At 35.4% G+C, this 13,248-nt stretch overlaps 1 long non-coding RNA gene across 1 annotated transcript; it reads right to left on the bottom strand.

Annotated features, from left to right (window-relative positions):
- Positions 1-231: 231 nt before the first annotated feature.
- LOC116780416 lies at positions 232-11,729 on the bottom strand. Its single transcript, XR_004354464.1, has 3 exons — positions 11,636-11,729; positions 5,873-6,008; positions 232-2,491 (listed from the first exon to the last, which is right to left on the bottom strand). It is a non-coding gene; the product is annotated as an uncharacterized LOC116780416 (long non-coding RNA).
- Between the last annotated feature and the right edge of the window lie 1,519 nt (positions 11,730-13,248).

Below are 13,248 nucleotides of genomic sequence, written 5' to 3'. Positions count from 1 at the left end.
AAAATCGTTCACTTATGCTCACAGTTACTATACACCCTTGCCAAACCTCATAAAAAAAATATAAAGGAATGCAAAGCAATAATCTAACCATGAAGTGGAGAAAAAAATGCATGTGCTAAAAATAATTAGATGAATCATACAAATACCCAGTCAGTTTTACCAAATTTTATTCCGGAATTACAGCAACAAGTTTGTTTCAGATGTGAATCGAAGTCCTACATTAGAGAACAAAGAAAGTGGAAGGATGATATCTTACTTCCAGTACCCTAGAGGTAAATAATTACAAGAGGAGTATATTTTCAGTAATTCAGAGAATTCTATCTTCTGGTTTTCTGATGACTTTGGTTGCTATTTAGGGATTACGTCAGAACTAGTGATGCCGAAAAACCTCAGAATGATTAACTGCTCAGAAACTTTTGTATCTTTAAGCAGTAAGGTATTTGCTCATTCAACGTTGGGAACAAGCTAGCTCGTGCTGGACAAACTTGTTCGAAGGTATCACACAAAATCAGGGGTTTTATATAGTTTTCCTACATGATTTTTATACATATTCATATGATTGCAACATCTATACATATTGATGATAGGCAGAGTCTAGGCAGGGCTTAGGGCGGTGCTTCTTTTGACACTCAGTTTCGTGGGTACATCCGGCCTTTGGCCTCAAGTTCAGGATCTTTTTTCTCATCTTTCTTACTCTGACCTCTCTACCTTTCTGTTGTTCTTGCCACGATTACTGAAGCTTGGAGAAAACCTTCGCTTTCAGCCTAGGCCTGTTTCTCCTATTCAAATGTCTACGTTATCCTACCTTATCGTACCTTATCTTAATTTATTACCCCTAGGTTTATTGTATACTGCTTCTAGTATTCTTCTACGTTTTTGATCCAGTGAACACAACAGAACGAGTCTTAGCAGCACAGCCAGAGTAGATGTTAGGGAGGGCTTTCTCACTTTCTCACCAGGCCCAGATATCTCAGTTAACTCTTTTAGGCCTGACCCTTCTTTCACTAAGAAACAGAAGACATGTGAGCTGATGGAAGGCAATTTCACAAATATATTGAATATTATATATGTATTTGAAGTCAAAAGGAAGAACAATTCAGTCTTAATATTGAACAAAAATAAAATCACAGGCAAACAACTTCAAGAAAGTTAGATGTATTAATAACAACTTGATCTTGTCTGGTCTTTGGAAATTCTCTTTCAAAGAGGAGAAGGAAGACATGAGAAGCTAAACAATCTGAAATGTGTCCTTTTACAGTTCAGTGGACAAATCAGGGCCTCCTACTGATGATTCAGTTGGAAATAATATAGAATATATGGCTATTGAACACTTCTTGGCATGAAGATCAAGTACTATGTACTTTTAATGTACTATCTATTGTAAACAAATACACTGTAGTCATTGATTTGTAAAATTAGTACTTTTATACATTATACTTTAGAGGCTTTATAATCTTCTAAAAATATGAAATTCAGTAGGTCACATGTCTCCAGTAGTGATATACTGAAGATTACATGAGCAAAGGAGGTCAAAATGGAAACCCAGGTCTGTGTTTTTAAAATGAGCTTAGGTGGAATTACTTTCTAGTGTTAATATTTCTGTTAAATTGTGACCTGTAGAGTCCTCTAAGTATTAGTCATCTGATAAAAACTTTAGTCCCTTGAATTTAAATATTTCTAAATACAAGCAAATGTGTTAAATATATGGGTAGGAATTCAGTCTAATTTGTAATTATTTTATTTTACATAAAATTCATGCTTTTTAAATTCCTATCAAGTATGGGAACAAATATCAAAATCCTATCAAAACTTTGATAATAACTGTATCAATTAAATATAATTAAAGGACCTTTTTTAAAAAACAAAATCTATTTTCTCAGTTGTACTTGATCTAACAAAATGGTAGGATAAAAATTTTTTCTTGATTTTTTTGAAAAGTAATATTAAGCACTCAAGATGTAGGTTGCTGGTTTTTTGCTTTAACTGTACTTAAAACTAACTACAGCTACAGAAATTGTTAGTCAGTCAACAATTTCCTTTGGACATAGAAAAATATGTCTATTTTGTGTCATATTTTATACTCACATACTAAATTGGGCAACTCCTTAAGTTGCCTACGGTATTTTTCATTATTATTATTGAGAAAATATTTTGAAAAATTACCAGATTTACCTCTCCTCCCCTCCCTTTCCTCAGTATTTTCTATAGCAGGTTAATATTTTAAGCATGCAAACTAATCCATGTAATGTTGTAATGTGTTCTAAAATAGAACAACAGTTCTATTTTATCATACTCTGGTTTCGTTTTTATAAATGTAATGTTGATTCATTTATTCCCATAGGAGCAACTGTCCTCTGGAAGACTGCAAGAGTCGTGTAAGAAGTAGTTATTGATGAAGAGGGTACCATGGTGGTCTGTGATGGGCCAATAATGGAAGTTAGATCTGTTCCAGGTATTTCCAAGAGATCTATGAAATTCTTGTTTACCAAACCTTCAGAAACACAAGAAATAAAAAAAATATTAAATATTATTTTAATCTAGGACATGGAGGTTTCCCTGACTTCTCTGAGTGATGGCAGTTGATTTACAACATTACAATGGAAAAGTAGAACACTTTTTTAACACCTGTATAAGATCATGTGACCATCATCTGCAAACTTCTTTATTTTTTGAGTTGATTTGGGTTTTGTTAGGTTTTGTTTGGGTTCTTTTTAGCTCATATTTTGATAAAGATAGCATAGACAGATTATTTTCTTACTTTTCCCACTCTCTTTGTGGTTGATGACATAAGGCCATGTTGGTGGGGCTCTTAGAAACCTGATCTAGTGAAAGGTGTCCCTGTCTATGGCAGAGATGCTGGATCTAAATGATATGTAAGGTCCCTTCCAATCAGGTCCATTCTATGATTCTATGAAATTAATAACTATTATTATTATTAATCTCTAGAATCAGACAGATAGCATGAGACTACAAGAAAAGTTTGTAGATCTAGATGCTAGGAGTTTTGCTTCTTACATTACTGGAAAAGAAATATTGATTTTATAAAAACTGTGAAGACTGTACAGATTTTATAGAAATGTACAAGAAGACAAGATTAGTTCCAATCTTATTCTTCATTTTTTGGATTTACGTCAGTAGTGTTATAAATAAAAAATAATCTTGAAATTAAAGCATTTAAGCATGTGCTAGACTTCAGGACTTTTGACTAAAACCGTGCTTAAATCATCATACAACTAAGTGTGTGCTTAAAGAAGTTCCCTGTGCAATGGTGCAACTATAGTGAGAACTACTCAAACAGAGAGAAATACACACATGTACAGTAGATTTGGTGTTTTTTTCCCATCAAAACTAACCTCTGAAAGTCCTCTGTTTCAAGATATTATTAACAATGAAACATTCATGTATCAAAACTATGCACGTATTTGGATAGCCAGGTGGTTGAACTGTACAAATCTGTATAGGCAAAGTTATGTTCCAAAATGGCTACTTTTTAACATCTTTTAGCACCTTTGGGAGTCTGACCTCAGATAGGTAATGATCTGTAATGAAAATATGCAGTCTTAGCATATTTGATGAAAAAATGTCCTCTTTTACGTTTTGTGCCTGAAACTGGATACAGACCGTTTTTTGTTTGTGTCTTCTTTATAAGAATAATTACCATTACAAAGAAGAAACTATTCAGTCATCAAGCTGTTCCTCATAAATGTTTTAATTTCATAGGGATAACAGTTGTCTTTGTAAAAGAAATCTTCAATAACACTTCAATTAGGTTGAAAACTGTAACTAGGAAAAGTTCCATTTTTAGACAAGAAGATGGAAATGCAGTTTAGACTTCGTTACTGATTATCTTGTGTTATCTGGAGAGTTTGTTCTGTGAAGCTTGAAAGTGTACCAACATTAATTTTTTTCCACTTGTTTCCATGCTAAAATATCATTGTGGTTCAAAAAGCTGTGTTCCATATTCTTTAATAAGTCTTTTAAAAATGCTTGAATGTTTGAAATGGATGTGGTATTATATAATTTCTTATCTACCAGGAATTTATGCACTAGTGAAAATATATTTTAATAACAATACAGAACTGATTGAGTTTGATTTTTAAAATTTGAGTAGGAAAAAAGATAGAGGAAGAATATTTTCATGCTTTCAAGTGAATGAACGGGGTACATAAAAGAAATTCAGAATATTCTTAACACCCTCTGAAGGCACTGTGAGATAAGGCTGCTTAATCCCATGGGAAAAACCAGCAATCATCAACTCAATTCTCTGTTCTCATCCCTTTTTTTTTTATTTCTTCATAAATTACAGTTCAATGAATACCCATCTTCTTTTGCTATTTTATCCCATGTCTTCAAAAATTATTAAAATAAATTCTCTCCTACTTCCTCAGAGCAATGTATATCAAATAAATCTTCATTAAAATTAAACAACTACCTTCTGATTAAAGAAATTTTTAAAAAAGAGTCTAATCTTTATTTAAATTTAGAAAAGAATTGTTACCTGCGTTTGTAGGAAGTTCAAATTTCATATAGGCTTTGAGTGGACAGTTTGAAATATTTTTCTTTTTTTCTACTGTATTTCTTCTTACTACTGTTTCACCCAACCTAGCATTTTCAATATAGTTCATGACCTTTCTATCATTTTTTTTCCTTATTTTTTTCCTTATAGGAAAAAAAATAACAAAATATTTGTAGTGGTCTGTAATTGTCTTTATAAGGAGCTGCATAGGTTTCAGACACTTTCTCTTTGCTCATTGTATGACATTGTGCTACATTTGTTCTGTTTACAGGACAGAAATATTGAAAGATAACTGCAGTTATTCCCAGCCTTATTAAAAAGTATATATATTTCTTTTTAAATATACAGGAAGAGAGTGGATTCCTCCAATCTTCATCGGGATTTGAGAAAACAGAATTATTGAGAACATTGTAATTTGTTTTCCTTTACTGCTTCTATTAATTTCTTATTTATACTGCAAATGTATACACATTTATTTCTAAGATGATGACAGTGTACTGCATAAAGAAAAAATGCAGGTTCATAAGAGTACTCATGTGGGAAAAAAAATTATGAACAGGAAGTATCATAGTTCCAAAGCCTAGCACAATTAGGCTGTAGTAAATACATCTGAAGATACTATACTTCCCAACAGGAAGAAAAAGCAAAAATAACAGTACGTTTTTTAAAAGTTTAAATGAAAAACCTAATTGTAAACTATTTTACCATGTATTTACAAATCAATTCATAGTTAAATTGACTGAAACATACTTTCTCAGGAAAATGACCTAAATCAGCATAAGAGAAGTGAACAAAAAATCAGGCATCAAATTAGATTAAAAAAAATAATGAGTCCACATAGTAGTAGGTTCACTAGAGCTTTTTTACATTAGCAGGAAGTATACCCTTTAGATTCTTTGTGGAAGCTATATCCCTCATTTTAGTTGTAAAACTGCACTAATTACCTGAGAAAATCTAATGTAAGAAAGCCTGACTTAATAAACAGGACTGTTAGCTTTCCTCACTTGATCATTTCAGGAGTCTTGAGAATAACAAATGCACTGGAAAATCAATTTGTTCTCCTATAGTTTGTCTCAAACATATTAAGACATGTATCGATAATGTTCTTTTACATCAGAGGAAAATATTACTTTTACTATATCCTTGTCACTGAGAATATAATTTAACAGAACAAATAGAAATAGAAAAAAATCTTCCTGATTTCAGAGGTCTAAATCCAGACTTTGGAAAATGAAACATTTAGGTTAGTAGCTTTTTTTAAGAGTTGGCCAAGCTATTAAAAAGATCAGTTACTCTGAATCCTTTCAAGTACTAGATAGTGAAAAAAAAACCAGGAAAAAATCCTAAAATACCTACACACATTCACACATTCCTCCCACTCAAGAAAACACTGGTCTTCATATGTGGCCTGCTTCCTATGAAGGTTTTTCACAAAACCTGCAAAAGGGTTTTCTTCAGAAAGCTGTCATGAACCGTGCTGGTAATTCCAATTCTACATATAAACATTGAGAAGAAAAGAGATGTATTATCCTCTAAGACTCCCCTAAGGTATTGATATGATACCATTAATGTCAAAGGAAAAATGAACTATTTTTCTTTTGTTTCTTTTTTTAAAGATGCTATGCAAATATTATTCACTTGATCCAGAATGCAACATCCAATCACTAAACACAAAAGTGTACAAATAAAACAGACTGTTTTTTTAATATTAATTATGTGATGAGGGAATTTATACCCTTTTACAGTACTTTTACTCTTTTTATCAAGTATAGATATCTTTAGCTTCCTCAAAAACGTAGTCTAATTTAGGCAAAAATAAGAGACATTCATATAGAAAGAATTATATCATATAGAAAGTATTAACAATTATTTTTGTGTACCATCTTATTTTCTCCCCTCTGTGTCGTGTTGAGGAGGGGAGTGAAAGAACAGCTTGGTGGGCACCTTACTTCCAGCTAAGGTCAACCTACCACACTATCTCACTTGCTTTTCCCTGCTGATGACTGACCATTCCCAGAAACGTTTACCACTTATATTACCACAGAATTTCTGAAGGTTGTTGGGCTTCAGTTCTTGATACTGGTTCCAAATGAAGCAACTCAAGCCTATGGTAGAAGTTTAGAAGAGAAAATGTAGAAAACATGCATTTCCTCCTTTCCTCAATAACAGCATGGTAAGCTTTTTGACATTACTTGATCTCCTTGCTTAGCATCTGAATCAATACTTGTTTCCTCTTCAGCAGCAGAAGATTAATTATGCTTGTCAGTTGGTGTGGGAATCAGGGAAACATTATCCCCATGAATGCTTGTCACTCTGGATAGTAGGTCATGTCAAGACACACTATCGGACAATGTAGAATTTCCATCTGTGAGCCAAGAGTATTCCACCAGAGCTTAAAGTGCATTACTGGCAGCAGGAATTTTGTTTGTTCCTCATATCTGAAAAGCCTGAAACTTCTCTCAGAGGTATGTGAAGTGTAAGTTTTGTCAATAATCTATGTTCATTCAGAAGAGTGTGAGATCCATCACAGAGCTGATTCATGTGGGCTACTGTTCAAAAGTATACACATAGTAAAGCTGTTCACACAAATATTATTTGGATTAAAAATATCATCTGACTTGAGGGAATATATCTTCAGAATGAAAAGGTAGACTTAGATTAGTGGTGGGTTGAACCTGGCAGGATGCCTATCATTTGCCTCTGTAAGTGAACAGGGGAGAGAAAATTTAACAAAAGGTCGTGAGTTTAGGTAAGGACAAAGAGAGATCACTCATTGATTACTGTAACAGACAAAACAGGCTTGACTTGAGGAATTTAATTGAATTTATTACCAAACAAAATCAGAGCAGGATAATCAGAAGTAAAACAAACCTTAAAAACACTTTTTCCCCACCCTTCCCTCTTTTCAGGCTCTACCTCTTTCTCCCCAGATGCACATGGAGATGGGGAATGGGGATCACAGTCAGTTCATCACAGGTTGTTACTGCTGCTGGTCAGGGAGCAGAATCCTTTCCCTGTTCCAGCATGGGGTCCCTCCCACAGGAGACAGTTGCAAGTCCTTCCCATGTGCTATAGCTCTTCACAAACTACTGCAACATGAGTACCTTTCCAGAGGGTACAGTCCTTCAAAAACAGCCTACTCCAGTGTGGGTCCCCCATGGGATCACAAGTCCTACTAAGAAACCTACTCTAGTGTGGGTTTTTCTCTCCACGGGTCCATGGGACCCTACCAGGAGCCAGCATGGGCTTCCCATGGGGTCACAGCTTTCTCTCACTCCGCTCTTCTCTGAGCACAATTACAGATCACACAGAATATGCTGGATTGGAAGCGACCCACAAGGATCATCAAGTCTAACTCTTAGCCCTGCACAGGACCAGCCCCAAGAGTCACACAATGTGCCTGAGAGTATCATCCAAAACACTTCTTGAACTCTGTCAGGCTTGGTGCTCCCCAGGGGAGCCTGTTCCAGAGCCCAACCATCCTCTGGATGAAGAACCTTTTTCTAATGTCTAATCTAAACCTCCCTGACACAGCTTCAGACCATTCCCTTATCTGTTGTACAGGTTTTTGTGGCCAGGTTTTGGTAGCAGAAGGGCTACAGGCGTGGCTTCTGCGAGAAGCTGCCAGAAGCTTTCACCATGTCCTGTACAGCCAATACCAGCTGGCTCCAGGACAGACCTGCCAGTGGCCAAGGTCAAGGCAGGCAGGAATGATAGTAACGCCTCAATAATAGCATATTTAAGGAGAAAAAAAGTTGTTGGGCAGATGAAAACTGCAACCAGAGAAGAGCAGAGTGAGAACATGTGAACGACTCTGCAGACACCAAGGTCAGTGAAGAAGGAGGAGGAGGAGGTAATCCAGGCATCAGAGCTGAGGTTCCCCTGCAGCCTGTGGTGAAGACCATGATGAAGCAGCTGTGACTCTGCAGCCCATGGAGGTCAACAGGGATGCAGACTTCCGCCTGCAGCCCATGGAGGACACCCACACCAGAGCAGGTGGATGCCCGAAGGCGGCTGTGACCCTGCAGGAGGCCCATGCTGGAGCAGGGTCCTGGCAGGGACCTGCTGACCTGTGGAGAGAGGAACCCACGCTGGAGCAGCCTGTGCTTGAAGGACTGCACCCCATGGAAAAGTGACCCACGTTGCAGCAGTTTGTGAAGAACTGTTGCCCAGGGGATGGACTCACACTGGAGAAGTTTGTGAGGGACTGTCTCCACAGGGAGAAGGGGAAAGACTCCTTTCTCTGAGCAGCAGCAGCAACAATCTGTGATGAACTGAGTGTAACTCCCATCCCTCGTCCCCCTGAGCTGCTGGTGGAGGAGAAAGTAGAACTTGGGAAGGAAGGAGGGATGGGGAAAGATGTTTTTAAGATTTATTTTATTTCTCATTCTCCTTCTCTGATTCCGTTAGTAATAAATTTAATTAATATCCCCACTTCGAATCTGTTTTGCCCATGACAGTGATCAGTGAGCGATCTCCGGGTCCTTATCTCAATGCATGAACCCTTCATTATATTTTCTCTCCTCTGTCCAGTTGCAGAGGGAAGTGAGAGAATAGCTTTAGTGGGTTCCTGGTGGCCAGCCAGGGTCAACATGCTACATCTATGCAATAACTTTTTTTCCTTCTTAAATATGTTAACACAAAGATATTACTACCTTCTCTGATTGGTTCAGCCTTGATCAGTGGCAGGTCCATCCTGGAGCCGGCTGGCAATGGCTCTGCCAGACATGGGGGAAGCTTCTGATAGCTTCTCACAGAAGCCACTCCTGTAGCCCCTCCACTACCAAAACCTGGCCGTGTAAACGCAATAAAATAAAGATATCTTTGTACTGGTAAATTAGCTGTTTCCTGAATCATATTTTTCAGGCTGTCATATAAATTACCTTCCACCTATCCTTTTCTTTTGACTCACCTTAGTGAGGGAATCTTATGTACAAATACAAGTTAAATTATCATGGTTTACAAGATTTTCAGACAGGTATCTCTGTACGCATAAACATATAAATGTACGTATAGATAGACAGATAGGTAGATATTAAAAATGTTAATTTCCCCACACAAGAAGCCTTTATAGATATCTTCAGGTCTTCATTGTATTTCCTCAGAAAGCCAATTAAAATTCTGGTTTTTCATGCTATCTTCAAAGCATCTGACAACTGGTAAATTCATAGATTCTAAAACCACTGTCTAATATGATCTCTGGGCTTTATTTTACCACTCCTAGCCTCCAACCATCTGTCTCACTCCATCTGTTGTCTCGTCTTCTACTTAGTTTGAAAATTCTTTGGATAGGGATTGTCTTCTTGGCTCACGTTTGGCCTCTAATAGACTTCTAAGAATTATGGTAATACAAATAATAGCAAGAATCAACTTATTTGTCAGTTAAGAAAGTGTATTGCAATATAGTTCAACCAAATAGAAGGTAAGATAACTTTTACAACATCTGAAAGACTTCATTCTTGTGGCAATTTTTAATGCCTTACTTTCAACATATTTCTGTAACAGTAATTTTCAAGTGTCTGTATACAAGCAGTAAACATTATTACAACTGACTACGTTGAAATTGTAATTCACTCAGTAGGGCAATACAAGTTAAATCCCTCAGTTTTCTGAGATTTTACTGGGTTTTTTGCTTCTTCAAATTTAGAGCTGCTGATTTTTTCTGGAAATTCTCTTTGTGTGAGTATCGATAATGTAGTTTGTGGGAGTATGCTACACTATTAGTCTGAGCTAATCAATGGGAAAGAATCTGAATTGAATTTTGCTTTATATCCACCTTACTAACCTAATTACACTGGTTGTTTATACAGTTTCTTTATTTTTGTCAAAAAATATATTAGTAACTAAGAAAATAGAGTACTGCATCCCTCTACAACTAAAGTCTAGTCAGATGTATGTCCATTTCCATTTTCTCCACAGAGAAGCTGTCAGATTTCACTTTAATTCCAAGACCACTATGAAAGATGAATCCGAAAAATCGGTCCAAGAAACTGCTCAGAGACTTTTTTTATCTTTAAGCAGCAAGGTATTTGTTTATTCAACGTTGGGAGCAAGCCAGCTCACGCTGGACAAACTTGCTCACCAGCTCTTCAGAAAATCAGCACTTTTATACAATTTTTAGATGTGATTAAATGCATATTCAAACGATTACAACATCTATCAATACATATTAAAAATAGGCAGAGAATAGGCGGAGCTTGGGGCGGTGCTTCTCTTGGCACCCCATTTCGAGGGGTAGTTCCTATCTTCCTCCATGGGGCAGGGGGCTTTAACTCATCTTCCTCAGCTTGACTTTTCTTCCTTTCCATTGTTCTTGACCTGCTCACTGAAGCTCGGAAAAGGTCCTGGCTCCAGGCCTATTTCTCCTATTCAAATGTCTACCTGATCCTACTGTATTTCTAATTTATTGCCTCTAGGCCTATTACATGATCTTGTACTATTCTCTTAAGCTTGTGGTCCAGTAAGTAGAACAGAACAGGTACAGATCGTTTTAGATGTTGGTAACTTGTTTGTAGGCCCAAATTTCTTAGTTAACTCTTTTGAGTCTAACCCCCTGTATGAAGACCACCTTAATTATAGGATTCTTGGCATGGCATTTATGTTGTCATTCAACTTGATCGATTCATATTGCTGAGTTGTCAGTCTAAAATGTATCAAATTTATTTTCAAAATGTATTTTCATTAACTATTTACCTGTTCTTTGCCTGTAATATAAAATGTGCCTTTCAAAAATCTTAAAAATACTTATACAGTTTTGATTACAGATTTTGATCTTGACTCTCATTCAGAACCTCTCTATGTCAAAACACTGAACCTAAGGAAATTGCTGCAGATTTATTGTTGGGTTTGGCCTCAGAGTCAGTAAGGCTAAATGAAAACTATAAGGAAGAAAATAGTATGTATTATCTTATGATATATATTCATATGTTCTAGCTTTTTAGAAAATGTAAAACTTTCTTTGGCAAGTCTCCCTTGATCATATGACATCACTATTTTAGAAGAGTTTTACACAGATCTGCATATGAAAGTAGGAGCAGTCAAGGTCTATAATAATTGATGAAATAGAAGTAAATACAGAAAAAATGCAAACAATATTTTGGCTGCTAAAAAAGTACATACTTGTTTCTCATTCTGGTGGTGAATTCAGATGACATTACAATGATCTTTGCTGCTACCATAAAAATCCAAAAATGCTTATGTGCATTTTAGTTTTCTCTCCTGCCAGAAATATTCACATATAAAACCAAGTAAAAAAACCAATCCTATAGACCATTATTGTTGGAAAGAATTTAAAAAAAAAAAAAAGAAAACTACTGATCTTATATACTGTTATGTAAATATAAAAATCTATTTTCAGCAGTTAATGTGTTGAAATAACACATCCCAAGCCAAAAGTTACAGTAGTTAATTAACCAAAGTAGACTAGGCCATTATCTCTGAAAATTTCCAACCCCTCTGAAAGTTGTGCTAAATCTACAACCTGTAATAATGTATTGCTGATGAAATATTTTCCTTCTTATGGGCTGAACATTTGACTCACATGCTTGCCTCCTGCTCTATCAGAAACCTGGTGCAAGGATGAAGAAGACTGTGAATACCAGCAAAAAGAATTTACTTGTGCCTAATTTCAAAGAGATCAATGAGTTTGTAACTACCTCACCTCATTCTCTGTGGTAAAGGAAAGGAGGTCAAAGACCAGAGGAATAAAAGTTTTTGGTAATATGATTAAATGCTAGTCATAGTTCAGTGTAGAACAAGTATACAAATATTATGAATCAGTGCCACTGTATTGTCTTCATTATCTTTCAGTTCATGGTAGTGCATCTTATTTTCTCTTTCAGTTTTCCTTGATTTAATAAATGCCACATTAAAACACTTTAGTAGACAGTAAAAAATATTTACAGACTTCTGAGTGCCAACAATACTACTGTAATTATCATAGAAGTGATGTGCAGCATTAAAGCCATTCTTATTTAAGAATTTTTTATTTAAATACTGCAGTTGAAAAGCACGGTCAAGTAACTGCATAACAGAGCCAAGGGAAGCAGAGAATCCACTTCATTGTTTAGGACAGTTAATTTATCTCCTTTACTCTGTGATCCTGCTTGTCATATAAAACTGTGAGGGTAGAGCTGTAGCTCAGTAACATAAGGCTTATTAAAAATAAAATATATTTCAACTCCACTTTTAAAGTGGTAAAACACAAATTAATTAGGATGCTGCCAAATAAATTATGCTGCTTATGTTTTAGAAGTGCTCAGTAAGTTTATGTAGACTGAGTTTTAGGTACTCAACTTGAAGTAAACATGCACTTTATTTGCATAGAAACAGTCCAACTAGAGTAAGATAAGTAATGTAAAAAAGGCCTCTGTTTCTTTTCTTTATCAATATTTTTAAGATAATTTCCTCTACCATATTAATATATATTATGGAATAGAAATTGTCTTAAATGAAATCTCATATTTCTTCTTTTTCTTACATATTCCCAAAATTTTTAGTGATATAGACAAGTATGTATACAGGTTTTATTTTTTTCCTTTAGATAATTAAATGTTGTCAGTTTTCATTGATAAATGTATGTCAGTCTTCAATGTGTCACCTAAATACTCCTGTTATATTTATTTTAATGTCTTGTTGGTGATTAACTGCATTATTTAGTTTTGCCTATGATTTAAGGAAAATGTTATCCTTTCTTCCAATGGATGAGGATTGAAAAAAATAATTAAAAAAAT

The sequence above is a fragment of the Chiroxiphia lanceolata genome, chromosome 1 (genome assembly GCF_009829145.1).
Source record: "Chiroxiphia lanceolata isolate bChiLan1 chromosome 1, bChiLan1.pri, whole genome shotgun sequence".
Lineage (NCBI taxonomy): Eukaryota > Metazoa > Chordata > Aves > Passeriformes > Pipridae > Chiroxiphia > Chiroxiphia lanceolata.
The sequence above is the reverse complement of the archived record's forward strand: the minus strand, read 5'-3'. Positions and strand labels throughout refer to the sequence as shown.